Source organism: Sciurus carolinensis, chromosome 6 (genome assembly GCF_902686445.1).
Source record: "Sciurus carolinensis chromosome 6, mSciCar1.2, whole genome shotgun sequence".
NCBI classification, from domain to species: Eukaryota; Metazoa; Chordata; class Mammalia; order Rodentia; family Sciuridae; genus Sciurus; species Sciurus carolinensis.
The window spans coordinates 129175487-129197807 of NC_062218.1; the positions used below are offsets into that span (position 1 = coordinate 129175487).

Sequence of the window (22321 nt, forward strand, 5' to 3'; positions counted from 1 at the left end):
AGAACCCTGAGCCTTGTAATTAGTCCATGGGCCCAGGCAGAGGACAATGGCCTGGAAAAGCCAACAAATGGGATCTGTGCATTATAACCGGTCTCTGTGCCAAGTATGCGACTTAATTACATAGCCAGGTACTCTCTTCCCCTGTGAACTCTCACCCCAGCCAGTGACGACACAAAGGAGAGATTAGAGACTGCCTGCCAGGGCCACTGAGGCCAAGTCTGCCTCCTCCAAATCCATCGGCTGCTACTAACAACGCCCAGAAGCCCCACAAGAGACAAAGCAGGTGGGCAGGGATGCAGCAGCCCCGTCTGCATCAAATCCTGCGTCTACTTTTGCAACACCTTGCAATGACAACCTCTGGTACAGAGATGCAGGCTGGTACCTGGTCTGCCCAGAGCTGGCCTTCTCTGCATGGTGGCCATGGACCCAAGATGGTCACCCACTCTGCCATCATCTCCACAGGCAAGACCATGTCACCTCGGCAGAGAAAGCTACCAGCTTTGACCTGGAAACCTCCATGTTGCGTAGCCAGATCCAGCATCGTCTACAATGCAGGTGCAATATCGTGTCCTGGAGGAAGCAGTGGGGAATTTCACTGTTTCAGAAAAAAATAGTCACTATCTCCATGGGGCAGGGAAACCAGTCAGAAAGTCCCCTCTCCAAAGAGTTGAGGTCCTTTCCAGCCTGCCAAGGTCCAGTATGGCTGTGGAATAATACTTCCCTCCCCTGGCAGCCTGAGGAGAGTGAGGTAGAAATAGCAACCCAGTGAGGCTGGCTGTCACCCTAAGCCCATCCCCTGCACTCCTCAACCCTCCATCTCGGGAGGGTCATGGGCAACATGGGCAGTATATCCATGCTGATCAGTGAAGCCAGGTTTATGCTGTAACTCACTGTGACAGAGTACCTCTCCCACGGTCCCTCAGCTGAGATACGCTGGTCCTGAGGTGGAAAAGGCCATCGTTGCTGAGGACTGGGTATTCCATTTGAGCTACTCCCTCTCAATGTGTAATGCCCCCCAATCCTAGTCCATGTGTCTCAGGGAAAGTCAGGGATCCAAACCTTCAAGGACATAGCCTGGTTTGCTCACAGCAGTAGAAGCACAAGTTTTCATACCAAGGCAGATGGTTCCAAAGGCATGTGGTAGCAGAAGGGGGAGAGAAAAGCAAGCTGGATGCATCAAAGAAGGGACTACCAAGGGCAGGGTCTTCTTGCCCAGCCCTGCCATGAAGCAGCTGTTAGGCTGGGAGCTCGGGAAGGTGTGAAGCCAGCCACGCATCCTGCTCCTCCCCACAGTCCACACCTGGCAGGCTGCACCACCGCCCACCTCAGGGAGGGGCAGCCACAGAGCCTGGACTGTGAACTTAGACACATCCCCACAGCTGCAGTCCAGGCTCTGTGGCTGCCCCTCCCTGGGGGCCCTCCCCCAGTCCACCGACCTGGCAGCCTTGAGCCCTTCAGTAGCCCCAGGACTGCCGAGGTCCACCACTATCCCTGACCCCTGTCTATCACAGCGGTCAGGGCCTGGTGGGCATCCCTAGTCACATCCCCCTCCAGGGCTGCATTGGACACACCAAGCCAAGGAGCTGGGACGTGCTGGGGACATACAGCCAGCACTTCTCACTGCCCCAAACTTCACCGTCCACACCCCTGGCCATGCTGGAGGACGCCTCCCTGCCCCTAGCAGGAAGGGGAACCCTCTGGGAACCACTCCGAGCACCAAGGCAGTTCCAGAGCCACCAAGTGAACTCTAGACACAGGTGATCACAGCAAGCCACCATTCCCCTCATCGTGACCTCGGCAATGAAAGAAACTCCCCGAGCCTTTCCTCATCGTGAAATGGTCCCTTTGGAACCCTACTCCAAGTGAAGAGAGGAGGCCATGCCACAGAATGCCCTGCTCAGAACACGCCTTTAACTTTCCCTCTGGGTTGGCTTTTCCTTAATAGGCTCTGATTGTAGTATATATGTCTCTAGTCTACGACTAAAGTTAAGCACCAAAATTTGGAATAATTTACCACTTCTGTGGATTTCCCTGTATTCCCTTTGTGTCTGGCCTTCCAATTTGCGTCCCTTGGTGGCAAGGATGAGGAAGGGCATCAAGGAAGGAGGGATAGTGGAAGGTCTGGCCACACTAGGGGAGACAGAGCTACCAGGGACAGAGCAGCCTCCACCTCACGGAAGGCCAGCAAGTGGCCAGCGGTGAGGGCCCACTCTGCACTCAGACCACCCTAATTTGCATTTCTAGTCCCACTGCTTCTCTGTCATGTCACACTGGAAAGTTGCTGGACTACCCTGACCTCAGTGTTCTCGTCTCTAAAATGGGAATCACAACAGCACCACCTGGCACAGGGCCTGGTTCATGGCAGGCAAACACTCACTTCAGCCTGCTCACCACCACAAGGGCTTGTGCTGGGGCAACTGTCTCCTGCAAGTGGCTACAGTGTCCTGGAATTCTGCAGAACACCCCCCCTCCCACCCCAGGCCACAGTCATGTCCCCCACCCACCACAGATCTGTTCTAATCCTCACCAGGCCCACTTGGGATCTTTTGAGAGTCAAGGTGGATAGAGATAGGGAAATCAGAGAGCAGGGATGAAAACAAGCAGGTGTGAGAGCCCTAGAATTGTCACCCTCCAAATGATGGCCGATTCAGTGACCCAAGGGACTCCAGTAGAAGGAGCCAATGCCTGTCAGAGAAGGATCCAGAGTCCCAAGAGGCATCTGTGGGAGCAAGGTAGACATCCTAAGTTAGAGCAGCCTCAAAAGAATGATGTGAGATAGGATTTTACAAAGGAGGAGTCTGAGGCACAGAAAGGGCAAGTCATCTGCCTAAGGTCACACAGAAAAGTGACAGAGGTGCCACTAGAACCTAGGCAGCCTGACCCCAGAGCCCTTGCTTCAAATCACCACTCTGTGATATCTTTTCAACACCACCCTTCCTTCCTGCCACCTTGGCCATACTTCAAACTGCCCAGCCAGGGCAGGAGGTGCCAAACAGCTCCAACCTGTTCCCTTCCTCCCTCCCTGGGTCCCCAGACCTCCACAGCCCAGCCTGGGACCCAGGCCCAACTCCAGCCCATTCTTCCCTGCTGCCACCTGGGCGAGCTGGCAAGCTCAGCCCTGGGAGGAGCAACTCCAATCACAGGCTGGAAAAGAGGCTGCTGAGGCACGGACCTGTGCCCCCGCCACAAGTGGGGAGCCAGCCACCTCATCGTCCTGCTGCCAGCCAACAGGCTTAGAGCAATGCCACACAGAATTCGGCAGCGGGCAGGGCAGGGTGAAATCCCTCTTTATAGAGTTATTTTTGCTGTGGAATTTTCACTGGCCTGTAAAATATTTTTATATTTATTACACGTTTAACGGGAGCTCCTAGAACCAACAGGGTGTAAATAATGAAAACTAGGGCAGTAAAGGCCCCAATAAACCTCGCACCAGCCCTTTGATGCTCCCTGTGAGCTCCAGTTTCTCCTTCCTCCCCAGACTTGTCCCTTTGCCCCGGAGCAAGCCCACAAGGCCAGGGGACCTCCAGGAAGTCCATCTTCACTCCCAGAAATTAGGCTCATCCATCGGCAACCTGGTCTGTACCATCAGCAGAGACTACTGAACATGCTGACCAAGAAATAGCCTACTGTGTGCTCGGTCAGTGCCAGAGTTCACAGGAGCTGGACCAGAGAAGACCTCCATGAGGGCCTCCACCTCCACCAGCGATGCACCCTCAGAAGGTGCCATGCTCCCAGGCGCCAGCACCAGCTCCAACAGTCATGACATGCACGCTCCCAAGGCCATAAGGCCCCACCGGGGAACCGGAAGTCTTAGGGGGAAATGCTCCATCCATAAACACTGACCCCACAGGCTCTGTAGCACCCTGACTCAGTGTGCCTGCATCCTGGACCTGTATCCTATACCCTCAAAAGTTTCCCAGAGTCCCCATCTGCACCCCATCCCACATGCCTCCTTGATGCCATCCACAGGACGAAATCCCAGGGGAAGCAGGACCTAAGAGCCTATCCCAGGCAGGAACACAGAGGCACAGAGTGGGGAAGAGACCTACCCAGAGGACAGGTGCCAGGACTAGCCTCAGGGCTGGAGACCTTATGCCCAGGGAAATAGGTCTAGCTTGAGCCCCTATCCGGGCAGGAATTTTTTTCTCTACATGTCTTCAGCAACTACTCTCCCTCTGCCTGCCAGGGACCCAGATGACCAGGGACTCAGTGCCTGACAAACCAACCGTCTCCACTCAGGGTCATCTGATGATCAGCAGCTGAGCCCAAACCCTCCCGCCAAGAGCTGAGCCCAGTCCTCTGCTGCCTCCTCTTCACACATGCCCACACGTGAGTGTCCCTTCCCAGACCACCACCAGATCCCAGAGCATCCACCACATGACAAAGGACCAGCTCCTCACAGCTCCCAACTGCCTGTGTCTCATAATGAGGACATGCTCCCAGGAAAGAGAACACCCTGGGCTGGGGATATAGCTCAGTTGGTAGAGTGCTTGCCTTCCAAGCACAAGGCCCTGGGTTCAATCCCCAGTACTGCAAAAAAAAAAAAAGAAAGAAAGAAAGAGAACACCCTGCCCCTTCATCCATCAAGACACTTAAAATCAGGCATTTATCTGGAGATGGCCACCCTAGATACTTGTTAAGCATCTGAAGATATACCATGTGACCACTGACTCCCAACTTTGTAGCCAAAATTCTTTAATGTTTAATCTGGTCTGTTCCATCAAGGACTCAAGGGAACCTATGTGCAAGACCTTGCATTTGAGCTGAGCAAAGACCCCTGACTGGCTGTGGCCACCCCTGAACCCCTCCTTGGCACCCACACAGGGCAGGCAGAGCCGTGTGGCAGCCTCGGCACGTAGGCAAGACCACACAGGCTGCCTGCCCTTCCTCTCTGGCCCTGGCAAGCAGCACCAGCCACACTCCACACCAATAACATCCAGGTCTCTGCCCCACCAGAAGGGGCCACCCAGCTCCAGCCAAGGCAAATGCCAGAGTGAAGGGCCTGAAGCCGGCAGCTCTTCAGACATGAGGCAGACTGGAGCAGCTCCTCTCTGGGGACGGATCAGGCAGCAGCTCCTGTGCCTGCAGCTGCTACAGCACCAGGAGATTCTTGTCTCTCAACCCCCGATAATTATAGTCCCTGGTGCTTGGTTAACACCCGTGTCATTGCAGGGTGTTGGAACAAGTGAAGCCTGAGAGAAGAAAACCAAACAATGGACATTTGACAAGTGGCCCGTCCCCTGTGGCACCAGGCTGAGCCAGGCCAAAGGGAATGGTGACTAGACCTCCTGGCCCACCCCAGAGCATCCCATACCTCAGGGCAGGCAGGAGGCTCCTAGTAAGTGGAGACAGGAGTTGGGGTCAGGTACAAGGCCCTGGGAAGGAGGGAGCTGGAAAAGTTTCACCTCCCAGAAGCTGGACCATCCCAAGGCTTCCTCATCAAGAGGGGCCACCAGGACATTTCTCCCCTGGGATTTGCTCAACCAGAGGGGCAGTCACTAAGGCAAATCCAGGAGTGCAGGAAGGCCCCTGAGGGCAGGCAGGAAGATCCCCATCAAAGGCGTCCTGCCTGCCCTCAGAGGCCTATTCGTGGGCTGAGCAGGAGGAAACCAGGCCTGACTAGAAAGCAAAGAGCTCCTGACCCCTCACCCTTCTCAGCACCCTCTTAAGGCAGCAGGTCAGGGAGAGGTGGGGCTTGGGGGGAACTGTGCCAGGCCCTCCCCAACCTATCTCAACCTGACTCTGCTTCCCCACCTGGTCCCACAACTACAGGAGCTGCACCTCAAGATGTCAGGGCTAAGCCCCCATGTGCAACCACCAATTCTTTACTCAAGCCACCAAGTTCCCAGGGGACTTCCACACCAAGCACTCAACCTCCATTCCCTGCTCCATGAAAGCTTCTGGGTCTGGCAGTCAGTCAACAGTAATGGGTGCCAGTAGCACTGGGGAAGCCAGTAGCAGATCAAAAGTCTGCGGAACCCTTCCCCAGACCCTGTGTTAGTGCTGGCCACCCACGAAGTTCTGCTCCTCATGGTCGTTTTCCACAGCACCAAATCCAGAGACAGGGCCAACTGAGCCCTGATGCCAGCAGGGCTAACCAGTTGCACCCACTCCAATAGTGGCTGCAACCTCCCACTTTATAAGTGAGAAAACAGGCGGCTCAGGGGTTCAGTGAGTTGTCCAAAGTGACAGGTCCAGGATTAAAACCCAAATCTGACCATCTCTAAATCCCAGAGGACATCTGAGGACAGCCCAATCTTTTTACAAAGCGTCATTCGGAGAGCCCCTCCAGACAAGTCCTTCCATGCCCCTGTTTCCAGCACAGACCCCACTCCTTGCTCACTCTCCTCCTGCCCCTGCAGCTGGAGAGGGAGTCTGGATCCCCCAAATCCGCCCCAATAGAGGTGCTGAGCAGACTTTAGCTTCCCAGCACGGCACCCGCAGTGAGACAAAACACATGTTTTTCGTGTTCCCTTCCCCCTCAGGCTCCCCAAACACACTGGAGATATTATTATTATTTATTATTTGCTGAGTGCTGACAGCATGCTGAGCATCAGGCCCAGGAGCCCAGGAGCTGCCAACACTGCTTACAGTCAGCCAGCCACCACGACACAGCTCCCCAGCAACCCAGATGCACACCCAGCTGCTGGGGCTGGCTGCTGGGGACTCCAACTTCCAAGAGCTTCTTCTCCTATCCTCAGTCCCAGTGGCCCATGGACCTTGGCCTCTCCCTGACATTAGTAGAATATCATCTTCAGTCTTGGCAGCTCAAGAGCAGAGCCTCCAGCCCTAGGAGGAGAGGAAGATACTCAGAGCTGAACTGGGCAGGTGAAGGGAAAGCCTCAGCCATCAGGGCCTCCTCAGCTGGGCTTACACTCATGACTGCAGATGGCTGTACCAAATCCTCAGAAAAGTCCATGGCCATGTCACTAGCCCCTTCTGTCCTGCACACCCAACTCATTCTGGCCTTCCTCCTCTAGAGAAAGGACTAAAGGCTAGAAGCAGTTCCTGGGCCGGGAGAATCCCCTGGTCTATCCTGGGAATCAGGGCCAGGCCTAGGGTAAGCAAGTGAAACACAAAAGTCAAGCAGTCAAAAAAATCCCCTCAGGAATCAAGAGAAACAATATTTCCATGAAGTATTCTTAAAAATCAAATGAATGCCAAAATCTGTGTGTGTTAGTCAGCTTTCCATCACTGTGACAAAATGCCTGACCAAAAATAATTTTTTTCAAAGGAGGAAAGGTTTATTTTGGCTCACGGCTTCAGTGGTTTCAGTCCATGGTCACTTGGCTCTTTTGTTTTGGTGAGGCAGAGCATTATGGTGAACAGGGTGTGGCAAGAGCAAAGCTGCTCACCTCATGGCAGCCAAGAAGCAAGAGAGAAAGAGAGAGAGAGAAGGGGCCAGGGTCAAAATACAGCCTTCCAGGGCATGCCCCCAAAGGCTTGCTTCTTCCAAGAATGCCCCACCTCCTAAGCTTCCCCCACCTCCCAATAGCCCATTAAATTATGAATAAATCAATGGATTAGTAGAGCCCTTCTGCTCCAATCATCCTTCAAAAACCCCTCCTCTGAACACTGATGCCTCGGGGATCAAACCTTCAACACATGAGATTTTGCGGGGCATTTCACATCCAAACCATAATACCGTAATTTAATGCCAAATTTTTAAATAAAGACAATCTCAGTCTTACTGAGTTTTCCTTTGCCACAGACTGCAATATAGCTCAACATGGCATTGCTGGGAAGGCCACCTGGACCAGGGTTCTCCTTCAGTGCTTGTTCTCTGGACTGGAAGAGCCTTAACAACCCCATAGCAATGTTACAAAGTCCCTGAGTGAGGACTCCTAGAGGAGGTCACTGCCCACCCCAGGGAGTCCTCCTGGAGAAGGAAGCACATGGAGGTCAATGGAGCCTGCCTGCTAACATGTAGGGGTGGGGCAGAAACAGAGTGTACCTTGGGGTGCTCGTGCCGCCCAGGTGCTCAGGCCCCACCCCCCTCTCAGAAATGGGTCTCTAGCCTGGGGGATCAGAAGCCACTGTTCCCTGTTGGGGATGCTCTGTGTATCCCTATATCATCTCAGCTCCCTCGCCCATTATGTGTTCCCCAGACCCCTGGGGTCACTGGGGACTTGAGAGTTAGTCTAAGGGCATGTGAAAAAGGATCCAGAATATCCCAGCTGTCCTGTTATCATACAAGCCACGCATCACACTTCCCTTTCCCCGGAAGTATCAGTACCTCTGTGTCTGCAGTGTGCTGTTGGCTCCTCATATCAGTTTTGTTCCCACCTTGGAATCCCAGAGACAAACATGATGACTAGCACTTTATTTTTTTTTTTTAATTTTTGTGCCAGGAATTAAACCCAAGGGTGCTTAACCACTGAGCCACTTTTTATATCTTCTTTAGAGACAGGGTCTCACTAAGTTGCTTAGGGTCTCCCTAAGTTGTTGAGGCTGACTTTGAACTGGAGATCCTCCTGCCTCAGCCTCCTGAGCTGCTGGGATTACAGGTGAGTGTCACTGCACCCAGCTATGACTGGCACTTTTGAATGAATAAATAGATGGATCAATGAATGAACAAATTAGAAAATACCTCTTCTACCTACCCACACAACATACACACACACAGCCCCAAACCACCTCCCCAGCCTTTTGGCACACTGCCTATAGGACCTAAGAGCTGCACTTTCTGGGGTCCCTTGGCACTGTAAGAGTTCTGGGGAAAGGTGGAGTGCAGAGAGATCTCAGGAGCCTCCATTCTCAGGTCAGCCCAACTCAGGACTGGACCTGTCCGAGGTGCTAGCAACACCCCCAGGCCTGGCCACCGGGGCTGCCCGTGTCCTTACACAGCCCACAGGTCTAATAGAGGGTAGGTGATCCACATGTACCTCCACAAGTGTGAGGAATGTGTGTTTATATCAGAAAGCTCAAATCTTGCTGGGGGGTGCAACTCAGTAGTGGAGCACTTGCCTTATGCATACATGAAGCCCTGGGCTCTACCTCAACACCAAAAATATGAGTAAAAAACCCTTTCCAGAAAGATCAAGTCTCCCCAGAGTAGCCACACACACCAACCACACCCCCCAGCAGAGGATCTCCATGAGCTGGAGCTGCCAGAGCCCTCTGAGCATGCTAGGGAACGCTGCAGTGAAGGAGCATGAGGAACACTTTGCAGGGTGGGGCGCTCACGCGTGGCTTGGTCTAAGCATCCAGGGCTCTTCCCCTCAGCTTTTCAGGCTTCCACTCAACAGACATTTATCAAACACCTATTAAGCCCTAGGCACTATCAGCCCAGCCCCTGGCAGGGTGTCTGCACACAGTAGGCACTCAATCCTGCTGCCTTCTGCAGCAGCTGCTCCCTCGGAAACTTCCCTGGGTCCGGAAGATGATCCAGCATCCTAACAAGCTTCTCATCTCAAATCTTCACACACGTGTGCATCTTCATGTGCCAGCAACAGGCTCCGAGGGCCTGGGAGATACCATCAGGGAGACACTGGGATCTGTGTAGCGCACCATGATTCACAGCCCAAGACATCCCTCCCGAGGCTACTGCCGATTTATCAGCCCCACCATCTTCAATTACGAGACTTGTCACTCATCTCCAGCCATCAGAAGGAAATGAGTGAGGAGATTAATGTCTTTTTAAAAACTGCTTTCATCCCTTAAAAGGATTCCTCTGCAGATGCCATTTGCATTTCTAAGAGGAAAGGCGAAGGAGAGGCAGCCCAGAGACTCACTGCTGCCCCAGCCCCTCAGCCATCTCACTCATCCCAAGCCTGTGCTGGGAAACCCCACCACCTGGGGCTGGGGCAGGCTCAGGACCAATGCCTGCTCTCCTGAGCCCCTCCAGTGTCACAAGTCCAGAAATTCCAAAAAGCAGCTCCACAGTATTCCCCTCAGGGAGTCTGTCACATTTTGAATTGTGTCCCCAAAATGACACATTAAAGCCCTAACCCCCTAAAACCTCAGAACATGACCCTATTTGGAAGTAAGGTCATTGCAGATATAACCCATTAAGATGAGATCATACTGGAGTAGTGGGTGTATGACTGGTGTCCTTATGAGAAAAGGGAAGTTTGGACACAGACACATGGAGAATGTAACATAAAGATGAAGACAGCCTGTCAGTATGTGTCTACAACCCAAGAAATGAAAAGGTTTGCCCAGACATAGCTAGAAGCTAGGAAAGAAACATGGAACATTCTCCCTTGGAGCTTCCAGAAAGAAACTAACACTGCTGATACCAACCTGATTTGGGACCTCCCATCTCCAGGACTGTGAGTGAGTCAATCTCTGCTATTATTAATAATACCCAGTTAATAGTAATTTGCCATGGCAGAACTAGCAAACTAGTACCCAGCCCAGGATCACCCCAGCTCCTTCATCAAGATATCTCTCCTCTGACTCAAGGAGGGAAGGGGAGACTGCAAAACTGAGCAGAGAAACTCAGTGGTGGTCTCAAGAACCAGGCTGGTCCCACCCCTCACTAAAGAGCTTCCAACTACTGCTGTTAACTCACTGGAGAATCACTGCTTCCAGGTTGAAACTCCACCATGGCATTCAGTTACCTTCTCCCAAGACTGAATGTTGAGTGTGTCACCAAGTCAGAAGTCTGACCTCCTGGTTCATTTGTCCAGACCCTAAACATCAGAGCCCTGGACAGAAGGAAGGTAAGGAAGGCATGGAATCCTCGGAAATGCCTCAGTTCATGCCAGGGCCCAAGATAAATGCAAGCAGAGGTGGGCAGCCCCTGGGATCAAGGCCAGACCTGGACATGAGATCCACACTGGTTCACCCAACCATGCTCCACTGGGGCAGGGACTTCCATATCCCCCTTGCCTAGCACAGGACTAGCAGGTAATAGTGCTTCATAAATGTATGTAAAGAAATGTATCACACTGGAGGAGAAGCAAAGAAGGACTCCCCACCCACTGTATGACACACAGTGGGGATGGGGCAAAGAGACACAGAAACACACCCACATGCATCTCTAGATTGGGTCTAAGAAAGCCCTCTACCCGCTGAGGGTGTCCTACCACCTCCACCAGCCATACATCCACACCAGGTTGCCCCGCCATTATCTCCAGGACTGCCCCTCCCAGGGACAAACATCATAGTGCCTGGTAGGAAGGAACCAGAGTGTAAGCTAGAGCCACGTAAGTTCAAATCCCAGCTAAACTGCTTTCTGGATGTGTGAGCCTGAACAAGGGATGTCCCATTCCTGTGCCTCAGTGTCTTCATCTGTAAAAGGAAAGGGAACTGTACCTACGTCTTGGGTTATGAAGGACTTGATGGCTAATACATGGAAAGCATTCAAGACAGTGCCTGGCTCATGGTAGTGCTTCGTAAGTGTAAGTTGACACTATTTGCCATCATTATCCCATGTCCTTACAACTCCAGAGTCTAGATCCTCCCACTTGCTTTGTCGGCATTCATTAATGGCTCTTCTCTGCATGACGACACCCAACAGTTATTTACAGAGAATTATGCCTTGTGCCAGGAACACTGAGGAAAGTTACCAGGGCCCAATGGGGAAAGCAGATATGACACTCAGAGTATAAGACACAAGACATCATCAATGGAGAAAGAGTACCTGGGAGGTCATGCTGATGAAGGCATGTCAGATCAAAAGACACACAGGTTTTGAGGGTTGAATAGGAGTTTACCAGGCAAGTCTTGCCCAGTTCATTGCAGATGTTCCATAAATAGTGACTAAAGGAGACTTTAGAAGCGGAACAGTCCAGTCCAAAGCAGCTGAGCACTTGTAGTGTGTACAAGGATAAAGAAGGGAAAGGATGTGGTTTAGCTAGAGCAAGAAGTACATGAGCAAAATGGAAGGAAAGTAAGTTGAGGCCACATTGGGAAAGGTCTTGAATGCTCTACTCAGGAGACTGACAGAGCCAAGTTGGAGGGGGGGCTGCATTTAGAAAGATAGCCTGACTAGCAAAGCAGATGATAGGAGGCCATGGTGGCCCTGTCCTCCCTCACCACCTGAGCCCTATTCTCCATTTGCCCTTGAATTTTCTTCCCAGTAGAGATGTTCTCAAGTTCATACCCCTTGAGACCCCAAGCTTCCAGTTATCCTGGTTTAGGACAGGGTGCCCACCGATGCCTGCTATCAGAAAAGGCCATCAGCTAAGACCTTTTGGGGAAATGTTCGTGTTTCCATGCAACTCCCCAATTGACAGATGTGTTTGGGGTAAGAGACAAGTTCAAGCCATAAATTGGGAAACTCTGCGGGCAGGCTAGCTTCAGAAATTCCAGCACACTGAAATTTCAGCACTTCCTGTCCATGGCCCTTTCTTCTCCCTCACTCCCCAGAGGTCCCCCTTCACCTCAGCTCCGTCCTGGATCCTGACTAGTAAATTTCTTGCCAGACACAGGGTGTGATGTTCTGAATCATGGACACTTGAGAATCCTCTTGTGGCTCTGTGACACCCAGCCAGGTCCCAAGCTGTGCTCTGACTTTAGCAGCCTGGCAGACACACTGCCAATACCACCCTGACTGTCTGCCCAGCAGCTGGGCCACACTTAGGCAGCTGCCCCAGCAGGCACTAAAATTAGGTGACCTATCAGACCCAGGACACAGTGATCATGAGCAGGTTGCCAGCACTGCCCCAGGGGTCATTCTTCCTAGCCTAGAACTCAAGCCCAGGCAAAATAAGAGCAGCCCAGCATCCCCTCTTATGCCCAGAGAAACAGATCTGGAGAAGTTGGATTTTTATTTATTTATTTAATAATTATTCCTGAGGATGAAAAGTAGTACCTCTTCAGTATTTTCTGAAGAGAATCTTAAAATATTAAAATATATTTTATAGAAAAAAATACAAATACAGGTATATAAAATACACATCACAAAGAAGTGAGAGAATTAAAACATCCCAATCCCACCACCTGAGCTATTGTCCCCTTACATTATGGTGTTTCCCTCCTTTGTAGATTGTTTTACACAACAGAAAAGATACTTTACAGTTTATAAAATGTTCTTTCCCCATACTTGGAATCATTTTGACAAATCATTAAACATTCTTCATATACATCAATTTGAATCAACATGCAGTATTCCATTTTATTGGTGTCATAATTAATACAACAAAAATCCCCCACTGTTGAACATTTAAGTTGCTTTCTCTTTTGTGCTATTATAAATAATACTACAGTGAACATCTAGGTGCATGAATCTCCATCCACATCTGTAATGATTTCCTCAGGATGGACTCCAGGCAGTGCAATAAGTGGGTCATGACAGAAACACATTGCAAAACCTCCGATACGGATTATCTGCCTGCTCCTCTCCAGGACAAACCAGAGGCCAGATTTTGGTAGTCACCCACCTACCTCTGCCAACTCTGATCATGGCTCCTCACAGCTACAGTTCATTCCTGGGACAATTTCTCTCCAGGGGAGTTTAGTGTCTATAAAACCTGCCCATCCAGCACTGCAGCCGTGTGCCTCTCTTCAGTGCATGGAACCCATGGTTCCTCTTCCTTAAACTAGCCACAGAATTCAGGAGACACAGGCAATAAGCAAGTCCCAGGATCCAATGGTTCAGAGTTGCCTCCACTTCAGGGTATGTGGGTCTTAAGTTAGGGTCAAAGTAAAACACATTGATCAGGTCCTACAAACATCTCCAGGGACCCCTCCTGGCTCTCCCCCCACCCACTTTGCTGCACACACCCCCAGGAAATGACCGCTTTCAGCGGTGCTATCCATTCCTAGCAAGGTTACCTGATGACCCAAATTATGACACCAGACCTAAGCCAGTATCCCATAAACCAACTTGGCCAAGAATTGAATTGCCTTTGCATTTCCCAGCAGAGAAACTAAACTCCTGGCTCAGTGTAAATAGGCTGTCTCTGGCCCGACGTCAGCCTCGCTCGCCGGCTAGTTATGGATGGCACTGCTGTATCGCCCATCATAAATATAGCCCCTCTGCTAAACAAAGCGACAGCTTTGTGCCAATAACCTTTGAACCACTCAAGCCCGGTGTCAATTGTATTTGTCTTCAAGCTGAGGTTTACTCTAGACTGTTTGCTAAATCAGGGCTCATCTGTGGAGATAATTCAAATAAATTACAGGCATCGGGCAGACAGGAAGGCCTCCCCCGCATGGCCTCTCCAGGGTCTCAGCCACAGCAGCCAGTACATCCCCTAACCACTCAGCAAGTTAGACCCAAGAGAGCAAAAAACAAGGGGCAAGAAGAGACACTGAGGCCAGAATGATAACCATGGCTCTGCTGCCAGCTGTCTGTGCCAGCCAGCTAAGTCAGCGGACCATGCAGTGCCTATTCTTTCTTGAATGAAGATAGAACTCATCCTCCTGAAACAAGGAGAAACTATCTGTGGAGAGTTGTTCATGTATCAAATCAGGCCTCATGAAGGAACCACCTTTGGAAAGTGATAACTCACGAAGTGCAGAAATGCAGATTGAGCCTGCAACCTGTGAAAGAGGTGCACAGCAAGACCAGCAGGGTGCCGCAGTGCTCACCTGTCACTCCAGCCACTCCCGAAGCAGGGGGATCACAAGTTTGAAGCCAGCCTAGGCAATTTAGTAAGACCCTGTCAAAGAAAGAGAAAGAAGAAAGAAAGAAAGAAAGAAAGAAAGAAAGAAAGAAAGAAAGAAAGAAAGAAAGAAAGAAAGAAAGGGAAAGAAAGAAAGAAAGAAAGAAAGAAAGAAAGAAAGAAAGAAAGAAAGAAAGAAAGAAGGAAGGAAGGAAGGAAGGAAGGAAGGAAGGAAGGAAGGAAGGAAGGAAAGAAAGAAAGAAAGAAAGAAAGAAAGAAGAAAGAAAGAAAGAAAGAAAGAAAGAACTAAGAAGAAGGGAGGGAGGGAGGGAGGGAGGGAAAGAAAGAAAAGGAAAGAAAGAAAAGGTGGATAAACAAGGAAAAACTTCCAAGTCCCCAAGACCTGCTGCGGGGAGGAGCAGCAGGGGTGGAAACACTTCTGCAAGACCCGGGGAGGGGTGTCTCCAAATCGATACGATAAAATACTTAGATACCTTTTAACGAAAGGTGATATAACAAAGAGGAAGTCACTCTGTGGTCAAGACAGGTGCATTTGCCTCTGCCACAGGGGAATGGGCTAAATTGTGCCATTTGCATTTCCTGAGTGTACCAGTTAGTGCCAAACACTGGGCTGCTGCCAGGGAGCCACAGAGGTCTGCTCCAGCAGCCAGGGTCCCTCCCACATGCACTCTGACCACTCGGTCATTCACCTTCCAAATCTGGGACCCTCTCAGCCATGGCCCAGAGTCCCCAGTGCCTCTCACCTCTTAGGGGTTTGCCTATGCAGCCACAAGCCTCCCACCTGGCAGGAACCCAAACAACCCCCGCCCCAGGAAGTGGGGCAGAGGCCAGGGGAAGTACCTCACTCTGCTTTATCTCATGATTATGAAGCTTGGGCTTGACAGGTGGGGAGGTTCAGGCGGGAGGACTAGGGTCTTGAGGGCTGTGTTTAGATTATGTCCCATGACCCTCTTTGAAAATGAATGAGATGAAACTCATAAGGAAAATCCTGTGAAGAATGGAAGGGGCAAAGAGTGAACACAGCTGTTTTGTGGTCAACAGAGGCCCCTGACAAGCTGTATGACCCCAGGCATCCAGCACCTATGAGTATCCTTCCCCTTATCTGCAAAATGGGAATAATTCACTTTGCCCAAAGAGTCATTACAAAGATTAGAGACAACGGGAACCATTACAGCCTTTTGAATCCTGAAACATGCTCCACAAGCAGAAGGGATTGTGGTCGTTACATTTATAAGGGTGTGCTTCTTCCACCCAGCAGGGAAGCAAAAGGTCCCAATTTATGCTCCTGGTTACACTTCTGCTTCACTCTCAGACTTCATGGAAGGGCAACCTGCCGCCCCTGAGGCATCACTGGAATAATGAGGGACTTGAACAAAGCAATCTCTCTGAAGTCCCTTCAGTTCTGATGCCCTGTGACATGGGTTAACTACCAAGGCCAGCCCATGGCAAAGCATGCTCTCCCCAGCTCAACCTCTTCCCCCCACCGCATCAATACCATGGGAGTTGGGAGGATGCAGGCAGGACCAGGGTCAAGGAGATCACCATCACTCACCTTTGGGAGCCTCAACCCTACCTGGGGGTGCAGGACCCCCCTGTTTCCACTTCTCATCCCTGCTGGCATCCAGGAGAAGGGAGACAAAGGTCACCCTGCTGAGTGTCTGGACCATCTCTTTACCATCCCTGTACCTGGAGGAAGCAAAAGAGCAAAGCAGCAGCGCCTATGCTGGGAAGGAGAGGCAGAAGACATTTATAAATGACCCTCTTAGCTGTTTACGAGACACCTTCTGAGAGAAAGCAGAGGAGGAGAAATAAACTTGAAGTAGGGAGCCCTGGCGGGCGTCCGTGATGCACTTTGATAAGCCAGCTGTGCCAGCATTTCTTCTCCAGTTTTTATGGCCAACTTTACAGCCCTATGTTTGGGACTCTTTATCAGGGGCCGGAAGGAGAGAGTGAGCAAGATCCAAGGCAAAGAGCCTTCCCCAGCAACTGTGTGAGCAGATACCACCTCATCTGGAGATCAAGATAACCTGAGTCCCTCCCAGTGCAGGCAGACACTCCAGACCCCAGATCTGGAGCGGACAAGACATTCCTGAGTATGGCAGTAAATGTGCAGTTCCAGGCCCTCCTGAGACCCTAACCCAGCTACAGTCACATGAAAATAAAAGCAGGGCTGGGACTGGGACTGAGGTGCTCCCAAGACCCAGCAGCCCACATCAGGACATTCTGGATCCCTTATCCCAAAACCCAGTGAAGTCGGGCAGCATATCTCAGGGCTCCTCCAGCAGAGTCAAGTGCTCCTTGTTGGACCTGGGATGGCATCCAGGTTGCAGCTGGGGCTCTGTCACCCTGAATTAGCCAGCATTGTGTCGTGGTTAAAAAACATGGGGGAGAAGGGCAGGAGGCCTCATCAAGCAATCTTGGTCAGAATCCCAGCTCATCCCCTTGCTGCGTGATGCAGTAACTCCCTCTGAGCTTTCCTTTTCTGTAAAATGACCCATGCAAAAAGTCTCTCACCTTGCAGAATGGAACACACAGAAGGAGTTCAACAAACAGGAGCAAGCTTCTTACTGGGCAAAAGTAGTTAAGATGCCAGATTGGCTGTGTCTTTTCATATCAGTCTCATATCAGTGTCCCTAACCCTTGCCCTATATATGTGTGATAAACCTTACTGAGCTCCTTATATGGGCTACTGTGCTGGGGGGAAGCATTCAGATTTGGAAAAGGGCATAGTCCTGACCCCCAAGGAGCTCATAACAAACCCACAGATGCAGGATACACTCAGTGCAAAACTCTGGACTGGGCCAACAGAGCACAAGAATAGATAGGATTGTGGTTGGGGGAGGAATCCCAGAGAAGAGGGGTCTCCCCAGAAGAGGCTGAGCTTGGAACAGGAGTAAGAGCATGCACAAAGAAGCAGAAAGAAGTTATGCCCTACAGAGTCTGGTACAGAGCCCATTAGTGAGCCCAGTGGTGGGAGGCACAGTGACTGGGCAGGGCAGCAGAGAGTGAGCAGGAACATGGACTGGAATCCAATTAGCAAAGGTCTTGAATGCAAGCTGAGCAGCCCCAGGCTGGTGCTGAAGGTGCCGAAGGTGCAGAACATGGAGTCCAGGGCCAGGAAAGGGAGGCGTCACTTCAGAATGCTTTAGGGGAACTCTTTTTGGATGGAAAGGAAGGGCTCCTGGGAGACCCCACAAGGCAAGCAGGTGAGGAGGCCAGAGCTGGGGCTCCCTCACGATCACCTGCTTCAGCGTAAGGCCAGGCAGCCGCTGTGGCAGGATCCCCAAGAACTGTCTGCACTCTAGTACGGACACTTCTCTCCGACAACCAAGAGGCCAGAGCCAGGCTCCACAGGTCTCCAGTAACACAGCCACTCTGTGCCTGAGGGACTGGACGCAGGCCCCTACCACTGGGCAACCCACAGGAAAAGGCTGAAGGAGGCGGCAGCACACCAGCGCTGGGCCGCCCTCTGCTCCTCTGAGGCCCTGGTGGTCCCCATGCGGCTAAGAACACTTAGAGGCAGTGTCTACACATCTTCTCCCTCCCTCCCAAGCACGGCTCGGCCCTGCTATCCCATTCTCCCGTCAGACAGATGGACAGCCCAGCCGTTGGTCTGTGTGTCCCACAGGAGGCACCCCCAGAAGGCTCAGGGCAACTCCCATAGGGCTCCGTCTCAGCAGCCCCTCATCTCTGCCTCCCATGCCCGCCAGAGCCCCGCACTCTCCTTCCTTCCCGGGGGTTCCCACAGCAGCTTCTGTTGTGCCGTGCAGACATGCCCTCTGCCTCCTAAGCAGAACCCAAAACTGGCTTTTTATTGATTTTAGGGTTTTTTTCCGTAACGTTTTACTTTCAAATAATATAGACTCTCAGAAACTTCCAAGAGAGCTCAGACGGGTTCACCCACCCTGCCCTCAGTAGTTACATCTTATGTTATTAATACAACATCAAAACTGGGAAGTTGACATTGGTTTAAAGCGTGCACATAGTTTTGTGTCATTTCATCACGTGTGTGAGCTTATGAAATTGAGAATGAACTAGTCTGTCTACACGAAAATCTCCCTCCCACTACCCTTGCAGTCACATCAACCGACTTTCCTCCCCACCATCCCTAACTCCGGGCAACCACTAGCCAGCTTCCCATATGTAAATTTTTGTCATTTTGCTAGGGGTGTATCTCAATGACAGAACATGTGCTTAGAATGCTTGAAACCCTGGATTGGATCTCAGTACCAAGGAAAATCATTTTTGTGTGTGTCATTTTGAGGAGTTATATAAATAGACCCATTCAGGATGTGATCTTTGAGATTGACTTTTTTCATTCAACATGCGATTCAGTCAGAAGGAAGCAAAAAGTCATTCCTTTTTATTGCTGAGGGTATGGATGTACCACAGTTTAACCATTCACCTGTTATAATAGGACACTTTAGGGTTTCCAGCCTTTTGCTATTCCAAACAAAGCTGCTACAAAAATTCACGTACATGTTGAGAAGCCAACACTTGCCCCATTTTAAAATGTTCAACACATCTCTTCAAAATGTCACTTTTTAAAGTTGTTCATGTTTATGATATAATCAAGTTTACTTATATATACCCATTTCCTCCCAAAGGGCCTTGAAACAGGTTTTTTTGTGTTTGTTTTAAGTCCACACAATAAATTTTTTAAAATCACATCCGGATTAAGCATCAGCCAGGTGTAGTGGCACAGCAACTCAGGAGGCTGAGGCAGGAGGATTACAAGTTTGAGGCCAGTCTTAGCAACTTACCGAAACCCTGTCTCAAAATTAAAAGTAAAAAGGGCTGGAAATGTAACTCAATGGTCAAGCATCCCTAGGTTCAATCCCCAGTACTACAGAGAGAGAGAGAGAGAGAGAGAGAGAGAGAGAGAGAAAGAGAGGTTTAGCACCAGACATGCTAGTCAAACCATCCACATCTGTGCAAAGAAGTGGCCAAGAGTAATGGGAATTTTGCTTCCCTCCTTCTACTTCCCTGCCAGAAGACCTCATCCTAGGCCCTGCAGGGAGTAAAGACAAAACAGAAATGTGAACAGGAAGCACAGAACCCAGAAATTTGGACCCACGACCCAACAGGAAGCTCCACAAAGGCCAAGGCCTGTATTTCTCTATCCTCCAGGACAGAAGGGAAATTACTAATTTTCCTGTGAAGCATTTCACTATGCCCTTGTAGCCCAGTTATCCCCAAGTCCCTTCTTCCCCTCCTACAGGATGGGGTATGGATGGCTGAAGAGGACTTCCCTATACCACCCCAGAGACCAAGATGGAACTCTGACCAGATGGGAGCCCCATGAGGTTGCTGAGTGAAAGAGATGTGTATGACCTTGGATGAGTCCTTGCCCTCTTAGGCACCGAGGTCCTCAGCCCGTCTCTGAAGTGAGACACACAGCCAGAGCATCTGGTGACTGTTCCACAATAACTCCAGGTGGGCCTACAACAGAGTTCTGGATGGGAGAGAGCACTGTAACTTCCTCTACCAGGCCTCCTGACCTCCTTTCCCCTTCCTGAGGCTGTGACGTAGACTCCTCGAAGTGGGCTGGACACAGGGGATGCAGTATCTCTGAGCAAGCAAGGAGAGATGGAGCAAAGGCCTGGCAGCACAGACTACCTCCCCATTGTGGATCCCAGGATCCAGAGTCTGGGCTCTAAGTGCCTCTTCTTGGGGTGGGGTGAGATCCCAATCCTACTAAGTAGGCCAGGAGTAAAGACAGAAATTGGGCCTTCCCCATTCCCTGCCAGGGACCTCCTTTTCAAGTCCAGAGGGGAAAGTCAGGGGCCCCTGTAGAGTTCACCAGCCCTCACCCAGACCTGCTCAGCTCCCTCTTGCACTGTCCCCACTTCAGTGGGAAGCATCCTTGGTGACTCTCTGTTGCCTGGAGGGCTCTTTGTCTTGGCATTCTGAGCCCTCTGATCTTTCAGTCTAACTCCCATCAGCACTCTGGGCTCTGTCCACTGAACTAGGTCCCCAACCCTCCCACATCCTCACCTCCATGAGGTTGCCTCTTGGGCTCTCTGCTCAACACCATTCCTATCTGCTCTGAGCAAGGCTCACCAGAGACCCAGTGCAGAAGCCACCTCCTCTAAGACACACTCTCTGGTCCCCAGGTTCACCATGCCTCTCCTGAGATTCACAGTAATCCCTTCTTTGGGGTGGTGGATTCTGGCCAAGTCTGAGAAGCCCATATTATGGTGGAAAAAACTGAGGCCCAAGTGGGAAGTATCTTGTCTTGCCACCCTCCACCTCTTCTGTCCCCCCTCCTTTGAAGAAGTGGGTGGCCATATTTGTTTGCACTATGGGCAGAGTAAAAGAGATGTCATCCCTGCCCAGTTTAGATGGGGAGGTATTGGGGGGTCCTCTCAGCCTGAGTATACCCAGGTGTCACAAGCTCCTGGGCCCCAGTGCCAGATCAGTTCTGCCTCTTGGAAGCTTTGCCAGTGTTGGCTTTAATCAATACTTCCTAGTTCCTAGAGGAAGAAAGATCTGGGGATGGACAGGTTACACTGACATCCCAGGCTACCCACACCCCCTCAGATGACCCAGCACCCAAGGGCTCCCAGGGAGATACAACTCAGAGGACAGAAAGTTGCCACTAGCCTGGTCCAGGTTCTGACCAGCTGGTCCAGAGCACACAGGAGAGAATAGTGGCATGCTTCCACAGAGGATAGCCCAGGGACAAGGTCCCATGGAGCCTTCAGGCCCAGGCCACTCCTCTTTCCTCTCTATTTATGGCCCCTTGGAGGCTGCTTTCCCCTTTGTTCTGCCAAACAAGCTCACTCCTGACTTCCAAGTCAGACAGGGACTTGGCAAACATTTGTCAAGACTCGTCCCCTCACCTTGTGTTTGTCTACTCAGCAGAGATCTGGGCTCTGTGCAGACGAGCTTCGCCCCTAAGGCTCAACAGGGGCCCCCATTCTTGGTGGCCCAGACCCCAGATATGCAAGGTGGAAGCCTCTCTACCCACCAGAAGTCCAGCTTCCCTCCACCCTGCTCAAACACCATCATTGTCCCTCGGGATCAGGCACCTCCCCTAAGACAAGAATTACATCCATGCTGTCATTCAGACAGCTACTCCCATGTGGTGGTGAGTTTAAGCATGTTTTGGAGGGGAAAAGAGGGGAGTCTGTAAAGACTCAAGGTCTGTGGGGACTGAATCTGAGTTAGACCCCAACAGGAGGAGCAGGAAAGGAAGGCAGGAGCACCTCACAACTGACTTACACCCCAGCTCCAGCCTCCAGGGGAGGGGCTGACCCCACCCCAGTCAGTCAGGTCAATGCGCCCTGATCTTCACTGTTGGGCAGGCAGACAGCCCCCAGAAAGGCAGGTACTCTTAGGAGTTGCCAGACCCTGATTTCATAGGCAGCACCAGGGAGGAGACAGACAGAGAAACCTGTGCCAGAAGGAGACCTCATAGAGTAGAGAAGTTGAGAGGGGTAGGTCTGGATCTCAGTTTACCTGTGTCAGTAGTGGGTACACAGTGGGGAGTCTGCTCACCTGCAGGACATCATGTGGCTACCTCCAACTCCACAGCCCAAGGCAGGAGGGAGGAGACGGCTGGGACAGAGTCCAAGTAGAGCTCTTTCACCTCTGGAGCCTCAACTGCTGGATCCTTGGAGATCAAAACACCCCTGAACTATTCATTTGCTTTGAGAACTTAAAGAGCAGACACACAGGAAGATGTTAGCCAAGGCCTGGCACCTGGGTACTCAATCTATGGGAGCTGGTATTATTATTACTATTATTTGGGATCTTGGGCCAGTCACTGGGCTTCTCCAAGTTTGAGTTCTTTATCT

At 51.2% G+C, this 22321-nt stretch overlaps 1 non-coding gene across 1 annotated transcript; it reads left to right on the forward strand.

The window, feature by feature from the left end:
* The first annotated feature begins 4462 nt into the window (after positions 1-4462).
* Positions 4463-4536, forward strand: Trnag-ucc (transfer RNA glycine (anticodon UCC)). Its single transcript has one exon. It is a non-coding gene; the product is annotated as a tRNA-Gly (tRNA).
* Positions 4537-22321: the final 17785 nt, after the last annotated feature.